Source organism: Vulpes vulpes, chromosome 8 (genome assembly GCF_048418805.1).
Source record: "Vulpes vulpes isolate BD-2025 chromosome 8, VulVul3, whole genome shotgun sequence".
Taxonomy (NCBI): Eukaryota; Metazoa; Chordata; class Mammalia; order Carnivora; family Canidae; genus Vulpes; species Vulpes vulpes.
The window spans coordinates 65434596-65460832 of NC_132787.1; the positions used below are offsets into that span (position 1 = coordinate 65434596).

General features: G+C 34.0%; 1 protein-coding gene and 1 pseudogene across 4 annotated transcripts in view; one reads left to right on the forward strand and one right to left on the reverse strand.

Annotated features, from left to right (window-relative positions):
* Positions 1–26237, reverse strand: part of LRRTM4 (leucine rich repeat transmembrane neuronal 4) — a 713524-nt gene that overhangs the window by 368487 nt on the left and 318800 nt on the right. The window lies entirely within an intron of this gene.
* The window catches only part of LOC112916842 (large ribosomal subunit protein uL10 pseudogene), a 58806-nt pseudogene continuing 53944 nt past the window's right edge, over positions 21376–26237 (forward strand).

Below are 26237 nucleotides of genomic sequence, written 5' to 3' on the forward strand. Positions count from 1 at the left end.
CTGTTTTAAGAACTGAAAAGTCAAAACAAGCTAAGACACTAAATTACAAGAAAATCTGTGAAACAGAGGACCCTGTTCCAACTGAGGGTCTTTGAAAATTAGGAATGGAAGGTTCTGAAGGTTTCTGCTAGAGTAACTAGAATTACAACTTTTTCTATTGCTACCACATTTCCCCTTTAGTTCCTTTAAAAGCCAAAGATTTCTATAAAGTAGAATCCAGAGATATCAGAAACTAAAACCAGTGTTTTACAAATATTTTGTTATTTCACCCTAATGGAGACTTTCTATTTTAGAGTGTCAGAATCAATTCAAATCTCCTCCTACTTGAGTCTTAAAATAGTAACTTGCTGTACCCAGTTAAGTTACTGTGATTCAGTTAGCATAAAGAATTAAAATCCTCCCCTTTCCTTCATTCTTCACCTTTCTTACCAATGATTAACGTAAGCAATACCTTACTCTATACAGAAAAAATAATTTAGAGGGAGCCAATTTCTCTGACAAACCAATTTAAATTAATTTAATAATGAAAGCAGTAGTCATTCACTGAGATTATCTGATTTCATTATGATTAATACAATTTTCCATTTTAAAAACTATAAAAGTTTCCCAGAGAAAAATAAGAATACTGTGTCAACATAGGGACAGGTGGACTTAAGCTAATTTTTTCCCTTGACACATCTATTTCTTTTCTATGAAATCTATAAGCATATAAAGTTCAAAGGGATGGTTTCAACATTGTTGGTTTTTATATTTATACCTGCTGTTTATTGCCAATACAACATGATACTCAAATACCCTCTGCACAGGGAAGACACTGATACAGATAAAGCCTACAAGAGGGATTTCCCATCCCAGACGACGAGAGTCACAAGTATATCAAATCTAATGGCACAGCTCAGACAATAAAACATATGTTCCAGGAGCACATTTAATTAGGACAGGAACTATTATTGTGCAAGAGAGCAGAGCAGAATTAATGGCACAGTGTTTCTCTGTGGACTCTGAAGGGTTTGTTTTCGTGTGATTAGCAAAGATCTGTCATGTACATTATGCCATCCCCTTTCTATCCTGTTATCCAGACTCTATTAATTTGGGTTTGCATTCTTCCTTAGACATGTTTTTCTCCCTTGGCTTCAGGACTTTCCCATTTACCTTTGGGTTCTTTTTTATTTTTTCCCCCAAATTCCGCCTAGTTATTCCAACATGCTGCAAATGTTAATTAGAAGAAAAGTGATTTGCAAGCACTGACAGATCCAGTTAAAGTTCTCCCTCAGACTTAACTGAGAAATTTCAAAAAATATAAATATAAATTTTTAAAAGAGCATTGCTTTGAATTGTGAAGATCATACCCCCCTAGAAACTTTGCCAAATGTGTAAACTAAGTGGAAAGATTAATCTGTTATGAATAGAATAGTTTTTTTAACATTTCTAACTTTTACTTTTTAAACATTGAGAGTTTCTAAATAGTTATTCAAATAGAGTTCATATCCATGAAGCTTTTAGTGCTGTGAAAAATTGCTAAATTTATTATTCATAATAGAAGAGTTGCAATTCTTCTTACGATGGAAGGCTTCCCCTTGATTTATATAATATGAGCATCCTTTTCACTCAATACAAATGATTTTTGTCAGTCATTTTGTTTAGCCACTTGGCACTCAACTCCATGGCTCCATCTCTTGGTATGTAACCACTTAACTTTATAGAATCTACCTTTCCAACTTATAGCTCATGAACATGTGCAATTAACTATTCCTTGGATTGCTATGGATTTTAGCCTAGTAAATGCATTTTTAAAAAAGATTTGTTTACTTGAGATAGAAAAAGAGCAAGCATGGGGAGACAGGCAGAGAGAGAAGGGTAGGGGGAGAGAGACAGAGGAAAAAGTGGAGAAAGTCTCAAGCAGACTCTGTGCTGAGTGTGGAGCCCAATGTGAGTCTCAATGTTAGGACCCAAGATCAGGACCTGAACCGAAACCAGGAGTCACATGGTAAACCAACTGCGCCATCTGGAAGCCCTAGCAAATACATTCTGAAAAAGGCACGGACATCGGTAAAATAAAAATTGTCTGGCATGACTTGAAATAATGGTAGAAAATGAGTAAGGAGATATATAAGAGAACCAGTGTGAAAACTCAGTTGTTTTGGGGATTTATTTAAGCTACTATGCTAACAATTAGAGTAATTTAACCTCTCCACACTTCATCATTTTTCTTCTTTTTTTCCTAAAAGCTAGATGTACAGCTAGTTGGCATTGCACAGAACAGAACCCCTCACATTAGTGAACTTCCTTTTGTAAATGGCAATTGTGTTGCATCTGAATAATGGAAATGAAGCAAAGTGTCAATTAACTAACTGTACTTTCTGTAATAGGAATCAGGCAGACATAGAAAGACAAACATAATAGGAGAGGAGGTAAGGATGCTGTGGAATTAGAAAAAAAAGGTGGACAACAAAACATCTGCAATTAATGGTTTGGGAAACAGCTTTGTTTGGGTAGATAGTTACAATCCATAAGCTGTTAGTGAACTCCTATCAAGGATTTTTTATAGTCATAATTCAACAAGGAGACAAAAAGTAGGAAGGAAAGGGTAGCAGTTTTATAGCAGAGATCCCAAATACTGTGTACCTTTAGTGTTTATATAAGTGTATACTTGGGTAGAATTTTACCTATGCCTTCTTAAATACATTTCTCCAATTCCTGACAGAAATATATTTTTAAAAGAACAAGTAATTATTCAAACAGAAAATCTTAATTTGGGGTCCAAGGACCATGTGAAATTTTATGCAAAATTGAGTTTGTATATATTCACACCATGTTTCTCTGAGCCTAGAATCAAGAATCGTGTAAGTACTGTAGCCCCCAGGAACATATGGCTAGTGTACAGTACAGAATTGAAATGTTCTATGAGTGAATAAATATATACTGGAGTTAAAAAATGTAATATAAAAATGTAAAATAACTCAGTGATCCTATTACTGATTCCACATAGAAACATAATATTTTAGGTATATTGGGTTAAGCAAAATATATTTGTAATTTTTATCTTTAAAAAAATCTTGTTCAATGTAGCTATTAGAAAATTTAAAATTCCTATGTGGCTTACATGTATGTCTCTCATTATACTCCTTATGAACAGCATTCATCTAGAGCCTTTTAATTTCACAGATTCTTGGGTCTATTAAAGAAAAACTGAAAACTCACAGGGTCTCTTTATACAAAGAATGTGTCAGTGTGTGTGGATGCTGAATCAATACTTGCTAAATGTGTCTCATCTGTAAAAAAATGTAGAAATCAGTTTGTCAGGGAGCATTGAAAACCTGTTTGAGTTTTCATTAAGGAGACTGGTTTCTGACATATCAGGCTACTCTTTAAAGTACTGAGGGAAAATTCTCTGTGTGAAGAAAGAATCATGTGAGAACCGCTGAATGTGACTTGGCGCAGACTCACATTCATTAGGGGCCGCATGCCTTGGTGAGCACTGAGTGCCTACCTGCTAGAATGTCACACCTCACCGAAAGTGGACTCCCAGGCGGCCACCTCAATCATTTCCTGCCTCACTTACCCTCTTGCCTTGATGGAGCTCTCTCCTAGAGTTTGCCCAAGAGTCCATATAGCCTCACTTACATACATTATTGGCATGATGAAGACAACCAATATGGTCCTTGGGGATTATTATTTTCTCTAGGCAAGGCTGAAATTTGTATTTACTTCTGGTTAATTTGAACATTAATGCTTTTCCTTGCTGCTTCTTGGATGTCATCTATTTAGTAGAGGAAAAAAAAGAGCAACTACTTTATCACAGAATTTGAACCTTAAATATATGGAGCTAAGCTCAGTCGGTAGGCGAGCCTGTGCAAAACTGGAAAGAAAAGTTTTCCTGATAGTTTATTAGGTTAGGTAAGAAGGATAATAATAAATAATTCTCTTTTCTTTTTGCATTTTTCTCTATCCTTCAAAATAGAGTACAAAAGGCCCTACCTACCACATGTCACCAGACAAACTTGGATATGGCTACACTTTTTTATTCTTTCCTCTTTTTCCCTTTTTTATTTTATTTTATTTTTTTTTTAATTTTTTAAATTTTTATTTACTTATGATAGTCACAGAGAGAGAGAGAGAGAGGCAGAGACACAGGCAGAGGGAGAAGCAGGCTCCATGCACCGGGAGCCCGATGTGGGATTCGATCCTGGGTCTCCAGGATCGCGCCCTGGGCCAAAGGCAAGCGCCAAACCGCTGCGCCACCCAGGGATCCCTTTTTCCCTTTTTTAAAATAAGAAATATTTCCTAACAAAATGAAGGTTTCAACCTCCTCCTAATAAAACGCTGCGTTTGCAATCCTGTAAGCCACATAGTGGCAGCTCAATTAGGAAGAGACAGGTTGATTTACTGTATTATAAGAATGATCCAGAAGCTTCCACTCAGTTTAAATTCTCCTTTTTAGTGAACTATGCTTATTTTCTAGTGGCATTTACATACATAATCACAAACACTTCTACATAGACACACTATATCCTACTATATTGTATTATATATATATATATATATAGACACGTTGGTACACATATATCTTTATACCTACATATATCCTTTTAGAGGTAGTGTTCTTCCTCCATAATCAAAGAAGGATATGCAAGAAACTATATGATAGCTGTCTGTTAAAAGAACAGCCTGAGTGGCTCAGGATCAGAGGTTCCTGGATATCATTTTCATTTTTTAAATTATATTCTATATGCTTATATAATTTAAAAATAAATAATGCTATATCCTCTTCCATTGTCCTAATCCTCCTTTGTCGGCAATTTTCTCCATCACTGTCTTAAAATTGTTTTCTCCTTATTTCACCTTCTATTTATTCAACAAGTTGAATGCGTCTATGTACTTCTAAAAACTTCATGTAAGGGAAAGTAGTTTGGAATTCACTTAGGTATTGTATGTAAGTTTAGGAACAGAAATTTTTTATTTTCTTTTTTGATTATAACCCAGATCAAATAATTTTTATAAGTACTCTCTATCCCACTCACTACTTTCTTTTATTCAGGTTCATTAGTTTAATATTTTTAAATAGGAAGACATTTATTGCAGTACTGCTTTTTATAAAATTTTACCCAATTGGCTATATTAAAAAAAATCAACAGGTAGACAAGATGAGTGGGGAATTTACCCATTTGGAACATGAAATGAAGAAAATCTGAAATTATATGTAACTTAGGTTTCTATGCTTAAATTCTTTAATTAATGTACTGACTCCATGCCACCTCATTCACCTAGCTCCTTTTGGGAATTCACCAAAGGTGTCTAATTTGGGCCTATGAAGAAGTCTAACTGATACCCTCATGGAAGTCATGTGTGAGACTATCATTTGATCCCACCAGAAGCCAGAGAGGATCATATTAAAAGCGCCTATTCTGGAGCCTCATGGCCAAGGTTCACCACACATTTGGACATATGTCTTCACTTTTTGTGTCTTAGCTTATTCATTCATAAAATAGAGAAAGCAATTACACTCCAAGGCCTTCTGTGTGAACTAAATGAGCTAAAGCACAAGAAGCTCAAATAATGAGTAACCACTAAATAGGTGCCAATTATTCATTATTTTTTTTCTCCTATTCAAATACTGTCCTTTTATTTTTTATTTTTTTTGTATTTACTGCAAGATTTCCCCTGTCTTCAAATTTGAACTGGGGTGACTTGTTACTTTGAATGCTCACAGAAGACCTCTTCTCCATTAGAAGCAATATTAAGCAATATTAAGCCTCCTGGAGAAAGGTGCAGAGGAGTCTCAGATCAGCATGGTGCCCTTCAGTCTCCAATGTGCTGTTATTGTATTGTGTGAAGATGTGGGGAGAATGCCTCCCTGCCCACCTTTTCTGTAATAGTTTGTCCCATACTTGAAAGTAGGGCTTTCTTGCTTCCTAAGTACATATCTTCAGTGACGTTAACTCTGACAGTTTTGCATAGGTCCCAAGTATAAAAATCTAAGAAATACTAACTCATGTAAATTTGATGCAAAAAATAAAGTGACTCACTATCTCCCTCTTTATAAGCCTAGATAAACACAGTTTTTACCATTAAAAAGGATGCTGATTTCATTTATTTTATTATGTCTAAAATTAAAGAGCCATATGCCTTATTTGAAAAGCTAAATTTTCATTTCATATTGAGACATATTTTTGTATTAGTTTTCCAGGTGGATATTCCTTTGAGCAAAAGGGCATTTTTAGGGTTAATGGACTCTGTCCTCATTAATACTAAAACTTATGAACATTTTTAGATTTCACCTAAGGGAAAACACAGCAAATGCAAACTGTCAACTCATATAGATGCATCCTAAAATCTCAATCAAGCACAGTGAAGTCTTGTCAGGAAAAATAATTATCCTCTTGATTTAAAGAGTGCATTTTTCTCTCCCTAGTGACAAAGGAAGCATTTAATTATTAAAAGCTTATGGTGGTCCACAGTTGACAACTAATTTATTTCATCACCCCAAATATGTTGTAAGACATTAAGTTTAAGATATACCTTATAACTTTCAGAATTCTTTCACAGGAAGTTAGGATGAATTACTATTGTTGTCAATATTTTTCAATTACAGATTTTTCAATTACAATAGCATGGTCAACATCAAACAACACCAAATGCAAAGGAGTTGTAGCATATTGAAGTGTTCTGAACTGGCTTTGTGAACATTTGGGTTTCATTCTGGCACTCCCATGAAAGTTGTGACATTAGCAAAGCTGTTTAGCTTCTTCTCTTTTTAGTTTCCATGTCTAATAACTATAGACTTTGGCTAGATACACTTTATAGTCTACCCAAAAGGTAAACTATTTAAAGTGTTATTTACATCCCTAGTCAACCTTCTATGCCCTTGATCCATCAATAAAAAGTTTAAAAATTGCAACTGAACAACTGAAATAATGGTCTACCTAATTGAGAATGAAAAAAAATTTTAATAAAAAGTGCATTTCATAATTCCTGGATTTTGACAATGTAATTGGTGACTGGCAAAGAGAAACAGTCTGATCATAACTCATATTGTCATGGACATAGAAAAACAGGTACTTCCTTAAACTGCTGAAGCAAGTGTATATATTAGAAAAATTTAATGAATGCCAATACGCCAAAGTGCATTAAAAGCATAAAAATAGCCATTTAATCCAGTACATCCATTTCTAAGAATTTATACTGAGACAAGGGTATATTTACAAGGGTGGTTTATGTTTATACTCATGAGCAGTTAACATATTATTTACAATAGATAAAACAAAATATGAAACAAAAACTTAAATATTAAAGAATAGTAGATTAGTCCCATGAATGTCAGTGAGAATCCACACAGGGAAATATCAGGGACATGGGCTTTGATATCAGAGAACCTGTTTCACTTCAGGACTGTGAAATTTCCTAGTAATATTTTCTTGTGAAAGTTCCTAACCACTATAAAACTCAGCCTTTGCCCCTTTAAAATGGGAGTAATCATGGTATTTCATCACAGGGTTGTTGTGAGGACTAAATAAGATAATGATTTATATTGGGTTTTACACTATTAACTCTCAACATTAGTATAAATCTACATGATGGGTACTCCTAGGTATCCATTAGCACTGTGGATAAAAAAATCTATGTCAACTAACATGGGAGGTAATTTTTTTTTAATTTACTTATGTATTTGAGAGGCAGAGAGAGCACAGGGGAGAGGGAGAGAGAGTTTAGTTTGTTTATGTTGTTGGTAAATTATAATTTTTTAACCTGAGTGCTTATATTTAATGTAGCCCTCCCCTCTTATTACGTGTGTATCCATGCACACACGCATGCATACACACACACACACACACAAACACACACACACGTACCTGTGGGAACCCTCCAGGCACTACAGAAGAAGCCTCGTATTCTATTTTTTTTAGAAACCAAGCTTCCTGAGGCTAATAGGATTTTTTTCTAGCCCTCTCTTTCAAATTGGATCAGCCCTTCAAAACTGTGCTTTACACAAGAGGCTCCATTCCAGCTCCAATATCAGGCAGACATGGAGACAACGTCCATGTGGAAGTCATCAAGATAGCCCATCAGCCTATAAGCAAATACACCTTGGATTCAGATTCTACTTTTGTGCTTCCTTTGCATTATTTCTTCATTTCTTGTGCCTACCCACCCCTCCACAGATCAGCTATTAAAAGATATATTTAACAGTATAAAACATTTTCATGAATTTATAGGCAAATTTGGAATGATTTTAATTTATTACAATACACAAATTCTCTTAAAATTTTAAAAATACTATTTATTTGATTCTATTCTTGGTGATTTCTCAAACTATAAATTCAATTCAGATTAGGAAAGATACACTTTATGTTTTAGTATTTAATTTTTATTAAGTATAATTAAAAATTTAAATCTCAATGAATATTAGTGTTTTATCTTTGACTTATGTACAAATTAACAAAATATATTTTTCCATAAAAATTGAACAATAATGTGTGAATATTACAGAAAAGCCAGAATAAATAAATGAACAAAGAATATATATGCAGGCTTTTTCATTCTCTTCCCCTATTTATACCAAACAGGATCTCACTTCAATATTATCTGCCATGTAATTTTTTTAAAAGATGTTACACATTTATTCATGACAGACACAGAGAGGCCGAGACACAGGCAGAGGGAGAAGCAGGCTCCCTGCAGGAGCCCATTGTGGGACTCAATCCCAGAACCCTGGGATCATGTCCTGAGCCGAAGGCAGGTGCTCAACCACTGAGCCACCCAGGCGTCCCACTTCTTATTTTTCTTACATCAACATATAATTAAAGATTATCTGCCATGTCAGGGTGCTTGGGTGGCTTGTCAGTTAAGCATCTGACTCTTGCTTTTGGCTGAGGTCCATGATCTCAGGGTCATGGGATTGAGCCCCAGATCTGGCTCTGTGCTCAGCAAAGAGTCTGCCTGAGATTCTCTCCTTCTCCCTCTCTCTCTGCCCCTTCCCCTACTAGCTCTCTCTCTCTCAAATAAATAAATCTTAAAAAAGGAAATGCATGCTTTGTATCAGTGCCAACAAATGCATATCAACATGAAATTCAGAGTGACATAGGGATATGGAAACTGGAAAGGGACACAATAAGGCCTTCAACTGCTTACTCATTTTTTCCCCTCCAGGTCATTAGTGTGCATATTGTTCTTCACACATTTTGTATTTATGAAATATTTCATAATAATCTTTGTTAAATTGTTGTAGAGTTCAATAAAAATCAAACACTGTAAAACATAATTCATGAACTAAAAGGTATTTCCAAGAGGGGGTTAGCACTAGAAAATCTAAATATTGTATTGTTCACTGCTTCATCATAAAGTCTAAGCTATAGTATGGTTTTTATACATATTTATGTAAGGAAGAGTGAAAAAATGAAGGTCATGATGTGGGATGAGGTGGGATCTATCAATAAGATGTCAAGTACTGTGTGAAGAGTTATATTACTTAATATAACCTCAATAGAATATGTATATTACCAAAAGATCAAGAAGATACAATTTTGAAACTAAAAACATAAAATGTAAATTTGATGTCATAAAAATTATGATAATGAGTTTGTCTTGATCTTGACTTTGAAATTAATATTTGTGTGCAATATTTGTGCATTTATTTTTATTTTTATTTTTTAAATTTTTTTATTTAAATTCAATTTGCCAACATATAGTATAACACCCAGTGCTCAGTCCATCTGTGCCCTCCTTTGTGCCTGTCACACAGTCATATTTGGTTCATTTAGAAAAGATTATCTTTTCCCAAATGTAAAAAATATAGTTATTTTTTTATATTGATATTTAATGTGATATATTTGTGATCAAGGTAAAGCAGCATTCTACATCTAGAGAGAAGCCTGTGATGTGAAATTTTTGTCATCTCACTGAATTTTTATCTACCTCCTCTATCTTAAGCAATTGATGTATGAATCTCACATTAGGATAGTGGAGTTTTCAATTTCTTTTCACAGATGTATCAAATTTTACATTATGTATTTTTAAATTATGTTACTATGCGTACAGTAGTTTGAAAAATTCCAGGAAGCCACAGCTACAAATGGATGATTCACAGGTGCTCATGGAGTAGTCACAATGAAACTTGAGCGTCTCATAGAGTGCCACTGCTAGGAACCTCAGCTGGCAATTTTCAAAAGCTTGATGTTTTCCTAGGATCTGCCTGCAACTATTACTAGAATTTAACTGCTTTTTCTTCTCTTACACTTTTGAAAATTTACAGGGATACTCTTCACTGATAAAGTCTCAACTGGACCCATAAATATAAGGGAATCCAGGAAAATGTAGTTCCAGACTCCCATGAAAGATTGCATGTTGGGGTGACATTGATGCAATGTTTACAATAGATAATTCAGCATAGTGTATTCCTTTACTCAGCATCCATGGAGATGCTTCTACCTTCACTTAACTTTCTAAACTGAATATACGAACAATAGCATTCTTTCACCTAACTTGATGTAACTGCCCATTACAAAACAAAAATTTACCCACCCTCTCCCCCAAAACATGTGGACAAAATTCTCAGAAGCTATTTCTGTGTGATAAATATGTGTGTGATATTTATCCTTAGTCATGATCTTCCTGTGATATATCAGTGAGGATAAGTAGAGGTATGGTTCAGTGACAAATAAACTCCAAATATCAGTAAATTAAAAAGAATTTATTTCTAAGTCATGGTACATTTCCAAGTTTATCAATGGGACTTTCCTACCGTGTCTTTCCCACTTTGGGAGTCAGGCTAACAGAAGTCAACCATCTAGAATATTGATAGCCAAGACAACAGGAGGAAAAGAAAATGGAGAATTGTGTGCCAAGCATAAATGCTCAATTCAACAAGTTACTTCTGTCCATGTTTTATTGATGACATCAAGTTTCATGGTCATGCCCAAGTTTAAGGGAGGAGGAGTCTGGTCTTTGTATTTTCCCAAGTGTAAATGGTAATAATGTCAAACCCAGTAATCTGTAATAAGAAAAAAGGATTTTTCAAGTGATAATAACCAAAGAAGTAAAAGAGAAAATAACTTAGATACCACCAAAAACATTTTATTGTATGTTGTATCAATTTTTTAGCATCATATTTATTTTCAACTATTATTTATCTTAGTCAAGAATAGACATTTTTTTTTACTGAGTGTCACAATATGGTTGGTTTTTTCAACTTCGTTTCTGTTTATTCAACGTTCGATTTTTTTCATTTCTGTCTACCCAAAATTATGAAGTAGAACTAGAGACATTATCATTCCAGCTATGTCATTAAGATATTGTGAAAGTAATGTCTTAAGATATTTTATATTTCTCAAATAAATAAGACCAATTGATCATTTATTCAATTTCATATTGGTCTCTTATAAGACTTTACCTGAGATTAGTGATTTAACAAATGCCCAATCTTATGAAAGAATTCGGTAAGAACCTTATAAAACTTTGAGGATACATTTGAACATTTAAATGAGGTTAGTAATTTAAGCAAAAAAAAAAAAAAAACCAATAAAGTAAGTCAAAAGTACCAAAATAATGAATAAGATTAGGTAATTGTCATCTGGAGGCAAGAACAGGTATAGGGATATTCAACACATATTCCACAAACTTCTTTTGTGCAGCATATAAGGATTTGAGGAGCCATGAGCATATTCTTGAAGAAAATTAATACTGTCATAGTGTTTGTTTTTAAGGGCCATAGCAACGTTCTTCAGAAAATGGAGGTGTCTTCTAAACCTTTTCCTTCATTCATGGTTCATGTTTTCCACTAACAATTTCAATTTCTTTTACCTCATGTCTACCTTCCCCTTCCTTCTTTTTCATCATACAACATATATCTCCAACTATCTAAGAAAAGAGACAAAAGCATCTTTCACATATTTGGGCAAGAACCATGAATGTAATTTATCTATGAATGTATCATATATCTTGCTTACCAATAGAACTATAGAAACAGACATTGTAAACCTTTGAAGGGAAAAAGGAATCAAAATATATAACAAATTGATCTTTTTTGATTTTGTATTTCTTAAGGTATAAATTTCTCTGTCAATATGCTTTTTAGTAAAAGGAATAGAAAGAACTATCATAGGTAGAAACAGCAGTGGGATCAAATAGAACACTTTTTATTCTATGTGAAGAGAATTGAACATATTGAAGGCAGAGAGATATATTCCATGGGCAGAGATACTTCAAATAGAAGAAATTAGTGTAAATTTTGGTTGTATTTTTTAGGTACTTGAAATTAGTGTACATTTTGGTTGTATTTTTTAGGTACTTGATTAGGGTTGAAAAGAAGAAATGCCAACTTGAAACATGGCAGTCATTTTCAAAAGTGGAAAGAAATGATGAGGAGATAAAGAGGTAAGTATGTTGAAATAAAAAGGACAATAAATAGGGGAATTCTTTTTAGATCCTAAAAGTTTCTGTAAAGCAAGAAATGATATGATCTTCTGGTAATTATGGGCAAGTTGCTAAATAAAGGATAGTACTAGAAAAAGGAAGATATTATCCTAATTAACTAGAGTGAAGAGTCTGCCATGGAAATAAACATAAATAAACCCAGGGATTAAGAGGCAACAGCACAGTCTCAATTGAACTTACAGGATCTAAAACTGAATTTGGTCATGATTTCATTTCCTTTTGCCAGATCATAAAGAATTAACTTTAATATTCTTCAATAAATAAAAAGTAAGTAAAGTGCCATCCCAAGAAAGTAGTCAGTTTAAATTCGAAGGAAAAAAAAATGCTTCCATTTTGTTTTCCTTTTCCTGATCTCCTCTTAGAATTACCTAACGTCAGAGTTAGGGATGATCTTGGGATTTAAGTCTCAATTCTGATATCTTCTATACAGCTCTCCTGACATATATTTAATCTGTGTTTTGGAATTTCACTTTCATTATAGGAAGTTGTCTACCCAAGGTCTGGGAAGCTGAGGGTAATAAGTGGTAGGCAGATTAGAGGGTCCGGATGGTTTTTATTATTTTAAGTCAAAAGTCTAGTTCACTGTCCTTTCACTGAGTTCGCCACTGTGGTGACAGATTGGTTTCTTCCTCTTTGATATGAAATTTCCTCAGATGTTTAAAGTCAGTCATCATATTAATGTTTCTAGACTTGTGAGACTACCTTCCAGTTTGTGCCTCTTCACATTTGTCACCATCACCCTGGATATAATTCTCTATCTGAGTGAAGGTACTTATACAGAGCATGCAATAAGGATGATCAAAAGTCCTGCTTTGCCTGAGACTAAGGGGGCTTCTACAATTCCTGACTTTCAGTACTAAAACTAGGTGGGGCTTATGCAAACAGGAATGATATGATCACTCTACAAAGTACACATCATCGATAAGAAAACGAATACTTCTATATCTGGTTTCAATCTCTTTCTCTTTTCTTAATAATTCCTCTGAAAAAGATGCTGATGATCAAATCAATAGTTAGGCAGCAGGAGATGATGACATGGGGAATAAACAATCTAAATCATTTACAGTTGGATTGTCAGGACCAAGGTGATAGACTCCTTTATACACTGTGCTATGAACTGTAGTGAATAGGAGACTCATTTCGTATATTGGTTTTATTATATTTCAGGCATTCTACTGTTCCAGCCATCCCCAAGCCATAGTCATCTGTATTACCTTAATAATATACATCAGACAGTAACAAATTATTTAAATCATATCTCTTGGAATCATTACTTAGAATATTTAAAAAGCAAAAGTATTCTCTTTATCCAAAATGTGAGGAAGGAATCCATGAATATACTTCACAAACTGCTTTCTTATCTTCCTATTATATCTGAAAGTACCTTCTGCCTTCAAGTCCTCAGAGTTTTATCCAATCTCTTAAAATTTCTTAGGGTACAGAAATCTATCGCTTTTAACAAAAACATTTTTATTCTGATGTCTACCCATTGCCATGAAGTGAAGATTCTTGAAGATAAATCTGCCAACTCAAATGTTGGCTTCCACTGTCTAAGGAGCTTCCATGATTAAAGTACACATTTGCAGATAAACAAAGAAGACCAGGTCACAGGTGACATTGAAACTGGATTATTTCTTTAGGACTTGATTCTTGCCAGTTAAAGCTTAAGCTACAATCCACATGTATTCATCCCTTACCCATACAGGAAGTCAACTTACTTCACTGACAACTCCTGACCCCTCTCAATCTTTCATTTCATTCCCTTCTAGTCACTTGTCTCCAAGACTCGTGAGGAGATTTAGAGTCAGTTATAAGTAAAAAATCTTTTTAGAAGACCTTTACTATTGTGAGAAACTCAAAAGAGAAAGATTCTTGTGTATACTTAGCAATATTAACAATAACCATATTCATTACATTACATTAGTAGAAGAGTGTCTGGTACATACCAAGTGCTCCAAAAAAAGTCAGCTATTATTAGTGCTCTATCTTAATACTATATTATAATGAATATTTTATTAATATATCATGTTTCAAGCACATTAAAAATGTGGAAATTGCATGTAGAACAATGTAGAAATTATCTAGAATTACTGTGCTCGGAATTATTATGCTCAAAGGTAGTATTTGTACATTTGAAGTTATACTGTGCATAAATTTTAAAGCTTTTTTTAAATTTTTCACTATTTTGTGTATTCATTTAATGACTACATAGTTTTCTATCAGGTAGCAGTAAAACTGTATAATTTGTGAATTCCTTAATACTGAACTTCAAGTTTTCTTAAAGTTTTATTTTTCCTAACAAATTTGAGTAGTGATATCACTCATCCTAAATTTTTCAGGAAATTATTATTTCCCTAAGATTATATTCTAGAGACGAATCTTTGGGCCAAAGGGTGCAATTTTAAAACATGTGATTCATATTGTAAATTGCTCTCAAAGGAACTGTGGCTAACTTTCATTTACATGAGTAGTGCCAAATTGCCTATATCCCCCCAAATCCTTATAAATAAATGTGCATATATATGTATATGTGTGTGTGTGTATATATGTACGTATCCATTTATACACACATGTACACATGTATACATGTAGATTTAGATCTATTAATTTAATCATTGTCAATAATTGTTATTTTACCTTTGATAACAGTATTTCTAAAATTATTTTTAAGAATATTTTGCATAACTCAAAATACCTTTAAATCTATAATGAAGATAGGACATGAATAATTAAGTCACAGAAGTACTATGGCACCGTTATGGATGAATGACCTAGTTGGTAAGTGGTAAAGAAGCAAAACATAAGCCTTTGAATGTCAAGTCTACAATTCTTTCCATTTTAGCAAGCAGAATTAATATATCAGTAAGCAAACTTCTTGAAATGTGGTGGTAGCCACTAGGGTCATTCACTTTATTTTAGGAAATCTAATTTGGCATTGTACCTGAAGTAATCAAAGAAGTCAATGAACAAAGCAGAATAAATGTACTTACAGATGTCCTGAGTCAGTGTCTTTGAAATATTTAACTTTTTCCCTGTGGGATGCTTGGGGTTTTGCTGAATAATATGGTGTAAAACTTAGTAATTGTTTGTTCAGTTGATTGACAAGCATTGCATTGAGTAAGTAATTACTTGTCATTCATCAGTATTTCAAGAAGACTGTGTGGTTAAATTGAGAGTAAGTCACTTAAGGTTTAGGGGTTTAATGTTCGATTTTCCATTGATTTATGTCAGGTTTTACTCTATTAAAAAAAATTAGACCATAAAACTGTCCTAATAAGGATGACTCAGGCTTCAGCGGGAGGGGAAAAAAAAAAAAAAAGAGAGAATAAGAGCCAACTCATTTTATTACTAAGACAAGACTGATTTCTTATCAGCATAATCACCTTAAGCCCAGGTTGCAGATCTCAATGTAGTCAAAATTGAAAAGTGTCATGGCCATAGACATAGAAAACCAATTCTTTTAAATTACTAATTTCTCTGATTTTGGATGAAAATGGGGAAAATTAATCAACAAAAAGAATTGTTGATCAGAAATATCTAAATGTGCTGTATAACGTTAACAGAATTATTTTTTAAAGAACTGAAGGCTTATAATCAAGAGCTGAATTGAAATTATCATGAGAATGTATGAGAAATTATTGTAAAAACTTATGAGGTAGTAAAAATGACAACTTATTAGATTGCTTATAAAAGTAAGTCTAGTCTTGGATATCAAAGTATAAGAAGTTAGCATCTGAAAACTCACCAGAAGTAATATAAGAACACAGAAGATTTTGCTGAGACTCTTGCAGAATTATTATAGTTTCTCACAAACAACAGAGATTAAACCTTCAACAGTTCCAGGCGGATATGACAGTATCCTGATTCTGTCTACTTCTGCCTCAGTATGTTACATTCCTCTGGTAAGATAGTCTATCTTTCAAAAAGTGAAGAAAACTAGTTCATGGCAAAATGATACCCCAAATTATGCCTACCGGCTGCCTAATCTCTCTTGTCTCTCTCTGTCTCTTCTATTTATATTTTGCACGCACAGAAGCAATTATTACATTATTAATACATTAAATATAATAGCTATGGAATCTAATGGTATAGATTTAAACCCTGGCTCTTCCACTAATTAGTTGTGTGACCTGTATTAGTAGTTTGCTGCAATTTCCCCCTAAATCAAATAAAAATTTAGTTCTATCTCATACACTTGTAGAAGAATTCATGTAAAAAACTCATTCCAATAAAATATAACTGTCATTATTTTTCCCCCAGAAAGCTTTTGAAAAATCATGAAAATTATTTTTTAATGTCCTGATGTTGAACCCATGCCAATTTCATTTCCATTTGTATTTGGAAGAAAACTCTGATTGTCTCATTTATGCTACTGTACTATGAATTTGTGATATCCATTTGTCATAAAAGCTAACTCAAAAGGATATCACAAAAACAAGTTGGGGAAGAAACAATTGAATCCAGAAGGTTATGGTACACTCTATTCCAATCTCATCAGACATATTGTACACCCTTCCAGAATCAAGCATGGATAATAAACACTGAATTACATGACGTTTCAGTATACTTAACTGTATAAAGTCTACTCTCCACAGCTTTGTATTTGACTCTGATAAAGCTCTCTAATCTTCTTTTCTTTAAAAGATTTATGAGAATAAATAGATTTGAAGAATGGAGACTATGGTTTAAGCCCATGAGTTAATCTCTCCATTCTAATTCCAAAAGATTTTACCAAAGAAATATAAAAATGAGAAGACATTGATTCCAGCATAGAATGACAGAAGTTAGATGTTTTAAGAAACATCTATAAACTACACTGCACGTTAAACTGGGTTGAGGGCAACACCTGTGATTCACTGCATGAAGGAAAATCCTACATGGGTATAGTGGGAAGTATGTCCCCAAAATTCCTAGACAAATCTGAGTTGAACTAGCAATACGACATCTGACAGTGGAACAGAAGAGGAAAGAGGGATGGAGAAGAGTTGGACAAATTCCTAAAGACTTAGAGAAGTGGCCCAAATACCAGAGGCACCACAGGGCATTCTCATCCCAGTGCCAAGGATTTGCATTTGACTAAATGGATGGTGGTAAAAAACTGACAATGGCTAAAAATGGATTCAAGAGAAAGGCAATAGTACCAACCAGGAAAGAATTAACTACTATTTTGTTGACACACCAAACAGGAACACAAACTTCTAGGTACAGGAGCAAAACTTCCCATAAAAATAGCACACAACAACAAAAAAAAGATAAATTATTTGGGTACATATTTTTCAAAAAATGAGCCAGAGTATGAATGCTAATTTAAATAACACTGAGTAAGATGGACAGTTAGCTAACAATGTTAGATGTTAATTCTACTTCTATTAACTATTCTATTAAATTTAATGTGCCAATAGAAAAAGCAACATGATTTTTTAAGGGGTGTAGTAATTTAATAAGATTATTTCAAAGTACACACAGAAAAAATAATCAAAGGACACTAAGCAAAGTTCTGAAAAATAACAGCATGAAGTACCAGCCCTACTACATAATACAATAAAAAATCTCAACAATTAGAGTGCAGTGCCAGTACAGAAATAGACAAAAACACTTACCAATAAACATTAGAAAGTAAGGAAAATCACAAAGGTCATAGGAGAAAAGTTACCAGTTTGATATTGAATTATAAAAAAAATGTGATATAAAAAGGCTTATGAACAATAAAACCAGTAGTATCCATATTTAATATCTAAATAATTACTGGTGACATGGCTATAAAGTACAATCAGTGAACACATTGAAGAAAGACATCTTTTATTTAAAAGAACATTATTATCTAGAGCTAAAAATCCATTTTTCTCAGTGAACTAACTGTGTGATATAGGGGGAAAAGCATAATGAACAAGGAAGTAAAAATATGCAGAAAGCTTTCATTTAACATAGGAAGAGCAAATGATTCAGTGTTACCTATGATTTCAGTAGAAATAATTAGGTTTGGCATTTTGTTTTTTACTAAAACATAACAAGTATTCTAATGATTTTAGGATCATTATGATTTTAGGATGTATATCTTCCAAGTCATAGATAAGGCAAAAAAAAAAAAAAAAAAAGAGAGAGAGACAGAGAACAAAAATCTTTAACTCCACAATTCTGATAGTGGTAAGAGTCTTAGAAAATGTGATAATAAAAATTCATCACATTATGAGATTTAAAGTGAAAAAACATATAATCTGGAGCCACACACCCCCAAAAGAATTTAATACACTGTAACATACGTTGACTTTTGTTTAACAAAACACAACACTTTCACTAAATGGAAATTGAAGGAGAAGTTAATAACATGATAAAGAATTATTATCAGTCACAAAGAATGGTTAAAATCCTACATAATGGAGGCCTTTTCATTAAAATTAAGAAAAGACAATGACATCTGACTTCTCAACTTTTATGAAAGGAGTAGCCAAGGTAACTGAATTTATTTATTTATTTATTTATTTTATTTATTTTTTTTTTTTTGGTAACTGAATTTAAAAGAAGTTTCTAAAAATGAGTTAAAAATTGGAATCAGGGTGCCTGGGTGGCTCAGTCAGCTTAGCGTCTGCCTTACCCTCAGATCATGATCCCAGGGTCCTAGATCAAGCCCCTATCTGACTCTCTCCTCCGCGGGGAAGTTGGCTTCTCTCTCTCCCTCTCCCTCTGTGTGCTTGTTCTCTCTCTCTCTCAAATAAATAACTCTTCAAAAAATTGTAATGAAAAGTCAAAGTAATCATGATAGCTTGCCTCAAATCACAGGAGAAACAACTATAAGAAGACCTGAATTATTCTTAGTATGAGTTACCAAAAATATATATGGCTACATAAACAAAGATTGCAGAATTAATCTTATTTTTCTTTTTTCGCTTTGTGCATCTACTTTTAATTTTTCTTTCCTCGAGAGTATTATGCTGAGTGAAGTAAGTCAATCGGAGAAAGACAAACATTATATGGTTTCATTCATTCGGGTAATATAAAAACTAGGGAAAGGGATTAAAGGGGAAGGGAGAGGAAATGAGCGGGAAATATCAGTGAGAGTGACAGAACGTGAGAGACTCCCAACTCTGAGAAACGAACAAGGGGTAGTGGAAGGGAAAGTGGACAGGGGGATGGGGTGACTGGGTGACGGGCACTGAGGGGGGCACTTGGCCGGATGAGCACTGGGTGTTGGCAAATCGAACTCCAATAAAAAAAAATACAAAAAATAATTTTTCTTTCCTCAAAAAATATTTATTAAAAATTTTAATGAAATTGTGATAAAACTATATTAAAATAAACTATATACCTAAATAAGAGTTACTTCTATAACATGCAGGCTAATGAAGCACTAAAATTATATCAATGCCCAAAGCCTTCAATATTGTCCTTGAATGTTTACAAGTATTATTCATATATTATATCTCATTCCACTTAACTTACTTATATGAGAAAAGTAGTCTGCTTTTCCTTTGGAGTTAGAATATCATGATTTGGAATTCTTCAACATGAAGGAGTTTGTTAGAAATTAACCTTATCCAAATTTATGTTATTCCTATCTTTCCTCTTTCCTCTCTTTCTTCCACATACACACACACATGCACACACACACACACACACAAATGAACTTTAGATTCATTACTTCATTTAATATCTCCATGTCTTTTCAAAATATGAATTATTGTATTCTTTCTAACTAATTAATTTTTTAGGTGGGGGGAAGAGGCAAAGGGAGAAGGAGAAAGAGTATCTTGAACAGACTCTAGCCCAGCACAGAGCTTGATGCGGGGCGAGATCACAGAACCCTGAGATCATGACCTGAGCTGAAATCAAGAGTTGGACTTTTTTTAAAGATTTTATTTATTTATTTATGAGATACACAGAGAGAGAGAGAGAGAGAGAGAAGCAGAGACACAGGCAGAGGGGGAAGCAGGCTCCATGTGCAGGGAGCCTGACATGAGACTCGATCCCAAGTCTCCAGGATCAGGCCCTGGGCTGAAGGCGGTGCTAAACCTCTGAGCCACCTGGGCTGCCCAAGAGTTGGACGTTTAACTGACTGAGACACCCAGGTGCCCCATCATCTTTTTTTAATGGGAAAACACAGCCAGAAAAAGGTTAATCCTGCCCTGTCCTAGGATTCATGGGAAAAGAAGCGGCAGTACTGAAAACCATGCCCTTTATTTCTCATAAAGTCTCCACAAAGAGAGATAATTGAAAACTAATGTGTTGTTCCTTAGAAAAAAGTATATTCTGGTAAGAATATTTTGAGGAATAGATTTATGTATTAGAAAGAAATAATGCAAAGGAAGTTGAATTACTGTTTTTTCCCTACCCCCCACCCCAATATTACAGATATCCTTAGGAAATACCAAGAATAATGTTCACACTGTTAGAATTATATATAAAACCTTTCCCAAAGAAGTTCCATTTGAAAACTTGCCCTTGGAATTTCTGGGTTATCTTTCCCTTCACTCTAGTTCCCTCTTATCTCAGCCATAAAGAAAATAAGCAGAATTGGGAGATACTGATTTCTACACACATATGAAATTTGTACCTCCTTATGCACAAGTGGAAATCATTATTCTCATGGAGAAATGTTCTAATATTTGATTCTTTACTAATAAAATTAAAAACCAGAAAGATACCATGTAATTTCACATCTTACAAGTCAATGTATTTGGGAAATAAGATAGCACTGAAGTGGGAAGAATTTACTTTCCATGATCTTTATTTTTCATATGGAGAAATTACTGGTGGCTGAGACTCACACCAGATCAAGGAAATCCTTTGCCAGAGTTCTACATTGTACATAGTACAGCCATGGATGAAAACCACCAGCCTAAACTAAACTTCTGACCTTTATCTCCCTACCTCCCCACTTGTCATGCATTCTCTTCTTGTAGGAAGAGAAATGAATTACATATTTATTAATCTCAGGAAAAGGAACTCAGCATGCTTGACTCAGCTGCAGCATTCTTAGAAGCCAATCTGTCCTCAGATCCATATCTGGTCTGCTCTCAGTCTCGTGGTAAGCGGGACACTCCTGGTAGGGAAAATCTATAGTTGTCCAGTGCTTATGGGTCCAATTATTAGCACACCCACTTGTCCACGGACCTCCAGTAATTTTCTAAACTGCTACACCAGTAATAAAGGTCATATTTTGATCTATTAGTTTCATGTATTTATTACTCTATGGATTTGGAAATGGATGAGTAGAAGGGCTGTTATTTATATGCCACTTCCCACAAAACTTCAAGAGTATGGTTTCCATTTTTACTTTACCTTTACAACTGACAGCTAAGAAAGCAAAATGAATAAAGTCACAGCAGGTGTGGTGTGTGTGCATGTTTGGGGTGATCAGGGGTGTCAGGGTTGGTGGTAGGGGTGGAGAAATCAAACTGAAGTATAAACAAGAGATAAACTTTACACACTGAGATTGTTTCTCATTCAAGATTAGATAGTTATTCATACATATATCTTTTAAAACTAACATTTACTCTGAGAGTTAAACAGGATAGAGTGTAATGCCATAGATAGGACCATGGAAACAAGTCAAACAGGCCTAGTTTCAATTCCCATTCAGCTCTTTACAAGTAGTGTGACTTTAGGCAAGTTACTAAACTTTTCCAAGCTTTAGTTGACTAAAACGAGAGCCCACCTTATGAGCTTTGCATGAAGATTATGTGAGATAATGGGTAACACCTTTAACACAGTGTTTGACATATAGCAATCAGTAGATATCAGCTATTATATCATTACTTTGCAAATGAAGACCTGACACCCAAGAAAAATAGGCAATGTGTTTAATATCGCCAGGCTACAAAGTGACAGAATGAAGCTAGTATCCACTGTTTCTAACATTTGGCAACATCATTCCCAGCTTCATTCCCATAAACTTCATTCTCATGAACTGGTTCTTAGGAACTTAAATAGAGATTTAGTGCCTTGCTTCCTTAACATATCATTTTCTGTGCTTGAGATTTCTATATCCAATCTTTCTGTTCTGCAGCACTGTTTATCAGCTCTAATGTTTTTGTGGTTTTTTTTTTTTTTATCAGCTCTAATGTTATGTTACCTCTTCTATGAAGCTTTCCAAGATCATCAGGGGGTGCTTGCTCTTTCATTAAAAAAATATAGCCTGTGGTTCTCATGTGGTACTAATCAGAAGTTTCCCTGAGTTGTAATGAAGTGTAAAGATCTCTCAGTTACCTTGCTAGATTTTATATTCCTGGGTAGTAGGGTTGATCTTATTTCTTTATTTGGTATATTACCTTTTCTAGAATAAGCACTTGGTAAGCATTTGCCAAAGAAAGGAGAGAACCTGCCAACATTCACTTAGTATTGAATTTCTCCAAAAAAATTGAAATAATGAGATTGTAGAAACAATGACAAAGTTAAATTCAATTAAAATGCCATAGGTTTCATATGAGAAAGAAATAATTCTCTAGGATGAAAATTAATTGGCATGAAATAACTTCACACCCAAGTGGTGCTTCTATTATATTTGGGTATCAATTATATGATCCTTCCAACTGTTTTATAGAGAAATTTACATTGAGCAATTAATACTTGACGTCCAACTATGAGTCAAGAGAAACTTGGCTTTCTCATATTATTGCTAACTATCACAACAAAAAACCCAAGGGCTCCTAATAACTTTTGGAGCCATCACAGGAGCTACTTTTAAAAGATGTTACATTGTGATAAATATAGAAAATAGAACAGTATATACATCTACTGGCAACAGGTTGATAGATTTGCCTTTGTAAAGCTATTACATTCCTTACTCCCTATACTTACTGCTTTCCAAATAATATCACATCAGTACTGATACTGGTTTAATATAACTTTTAGTCTGTATTTTTTAAATCTAAACTTATGGTAAGATTCATGGTACATATATTTAATTCATATTGAGAGGGACATAACTATAAAATAGCAAGATACTAAATTCATTAAGTGAATACATGAATGAATGAAACTGCTATAGTTAGCACTACATCAAGTTTTAGAATGTTTACAGAAGATACTTGATTCACACTTCATTGCAAGGATGCCTTCATCTCAGGATTTATACAATATTTTCATGTTTTCAAAAATTTTCTAGACTAAGATCTAAATTTGATGCTACCATTCTGCATGATGGATGGCTACTTATTAACAGTCATTTTCACAGTGGATATAATCTTCTCCTGAGATAACACCAATGTAAGGTGAGTGAGGCACTCATGTCAAATACATAATAGTCAAGAATGACAAAAACCAAATGATCAAGATAAACACTAAGTTAATGTAATATTAAAAAAATAAATCAAATTGGTGAACCATGGACCCATAAACCGGCTGTTTTGCGAGTGAGGTTACATTAGAAGTAGCAACACTAGTAAGTATATGCTTCATCGTTGGGATTTAGGCAAAAAACCTTGCTGATACTGATGAAATCACATCCTATACGAGTCAACACTTAATTCAATCTATGATTTTACTCAAGTGGTATCTGAAGAATACAGATTGAACCAAAGGTTTTTGGAAAATAGAAAAACAATAGTGAGTATTATAGAGATAATAGTCTTTGGACACAGTTCTATTGTTCCAACAAACAAAATGTGCCAGTTACTATGCTATCGTTTTGGACAAACTCTTCTAATTTTATCTATACTACTTTAAGTGCTTTTACTTATATGGGCCTCTATAGACCCACATTCAATGATTCAAGAAGACAAGAGATGTAAATCTTTTTAATTTGATGAAAAACTAAAAATGGTCTTAGCAACATACATATATTCAAAGTATACTGATAGTTTTAAATGGTGAGGTTTTTTTTTTTTCCTGAGCCACAGAAACACAGATTATATAAAAAAACACATATTATTTATTTTAATATAATCATTAACTGATGATGACTGTACCAAGAACTTTATTAGATAAAGACTCTGAATATGATTTAAGAATTATCATTCACATTTTAAAGATTAAAAAATAGATACCTGATGTAGGCTAATTACTTGTGGACAACTATTTCAACAGATTTCTCTTGCAAAAGTCCATAGTCTTTCTACTAGCACACATTGCTGAAAATAACCTGAGAAGTTATTTAAGCAAACTGATTTTTTCATGTGAAAAAAATGATTCTTGCCTAAATTAAAAACAGAATGAGATCTATGTACTAATTCTTCTGATACCCCAGGACAGGATTTTTTCCATTATTCATGACAGTAGAAGTATGATTGCCTCACCCAGACCCATTTGTTGCAGATTCACCCACTAAGGCTGCTAAAATGCTCGGAGCTGCACTTTTCCCACATCAGAAGCCATCATATTCAGAAGAGCTGAGGGAGAAAATTGAAGCCTCTGGCCAATGACCAGGTGATGTGAGTGTACTAAGTACCTGGACTCCTTGTCTTGAGGTGGGACAGCTGAGTTCCAGAGTTCTCTGAGATCATGTTGAACATTGACTTAATCCGAACCACCCCTTTCCTTGGCTTTTCCCCAACTTACCCTCACTAGATCACACGTTTTTCTCTTCAGATCCCTCCTGCAAATCACGTGTACAACAATCACCTTCTCAAAGCATCTATATAAAGGTCATACTATGTCTTCCAGATATTTATTTCTATTTATTTTTTAAAAAAATTCCTCATCCTTTAACAAGCAAAAGCTGTGACTCTTTTTAGCTTCATCACTGAACTGGGTAAGAACAAAAATGAAAAATGTGTCTGTCATACAAGCATGCAGATAAAAATCTTTTGAAGAAAATCAACAGGCAGAAACACACACTACTCTAAAATGTTTTCTTTGGGTTAAATAGTAATCCATGCCTCTCATGAAAAGATATAACTACATAAAATAATTTTTGAAGTGCAAATATTATCTCTCACTAAATACTATGTGTTTTCTTTGTCTTTTTATACTTTTTATTTGATTTAAATCATACTATATACCGAATACTATATTCAGCTATTATTTCTTAAAAATGTTGGCCTGGTGACTTTTACCATATTGACAGTTTACTCCCTGAAACTGGAAACCTGTTTGTATCAGCACTTACCATGTTTCCTTTCCGTGACAAAGGAGGAAGGTACCCTCTCCTATCAAAGGCAAAGAATGTCTCTACATGGGCTGTGAGACCCATTCTTCCTTATCTTTATAGGGGCTACATTCATCCATTTTTTCCTGCTGCATCTTTAGTCTCTAATGACTATTTCCCATGTATTAAAAAAATGATACCAAAATCCCTCTCTGGTTCTAAGCTTCCCTAGTTACTTCTGTTTCTCTACTCATTTCATTTGATTCAGTCAGTTCCTCCTTCAGAAACTTCTCCCTGCTCTTGGACGTAACATGTTCTTGATTTTTCCACTACATATTTGGTCACTTTTTAAAAGGATCATTTTGGGGATGGCTGGGTTGCTCAGTGGTTGAGCATCTACCTTTGGCTCAGGTCGTGATCCTGGAGTGCTGGGATTGAGTCCTGCATCGAGCTCCCTGTGAGAAGCCTGCTTCTCCCTCTGCCTATGTCTCTGCCTCTCTCATGAATAAATAAAATCTTTAAGAAAATAAAAGGATCATTTTTGTTCTTTCTCCTGTTTCCATCTAGATATATATTTCTAGCACAACCTGCTTTCTAGGCAGTAGATTCAAATATTCAGTCCCTTACTGGCATCTCCCTCTAGATTTTTTGTCCTTTTCATCTAAGATCTATCTACACTAAAATGGTGTAGGTGAAATGACCTCAGGGACATATACTAGACACTGTACTAAGTGCTATAAATACATACCATATATGTACACATAATATATAACCAACAGACAAAACT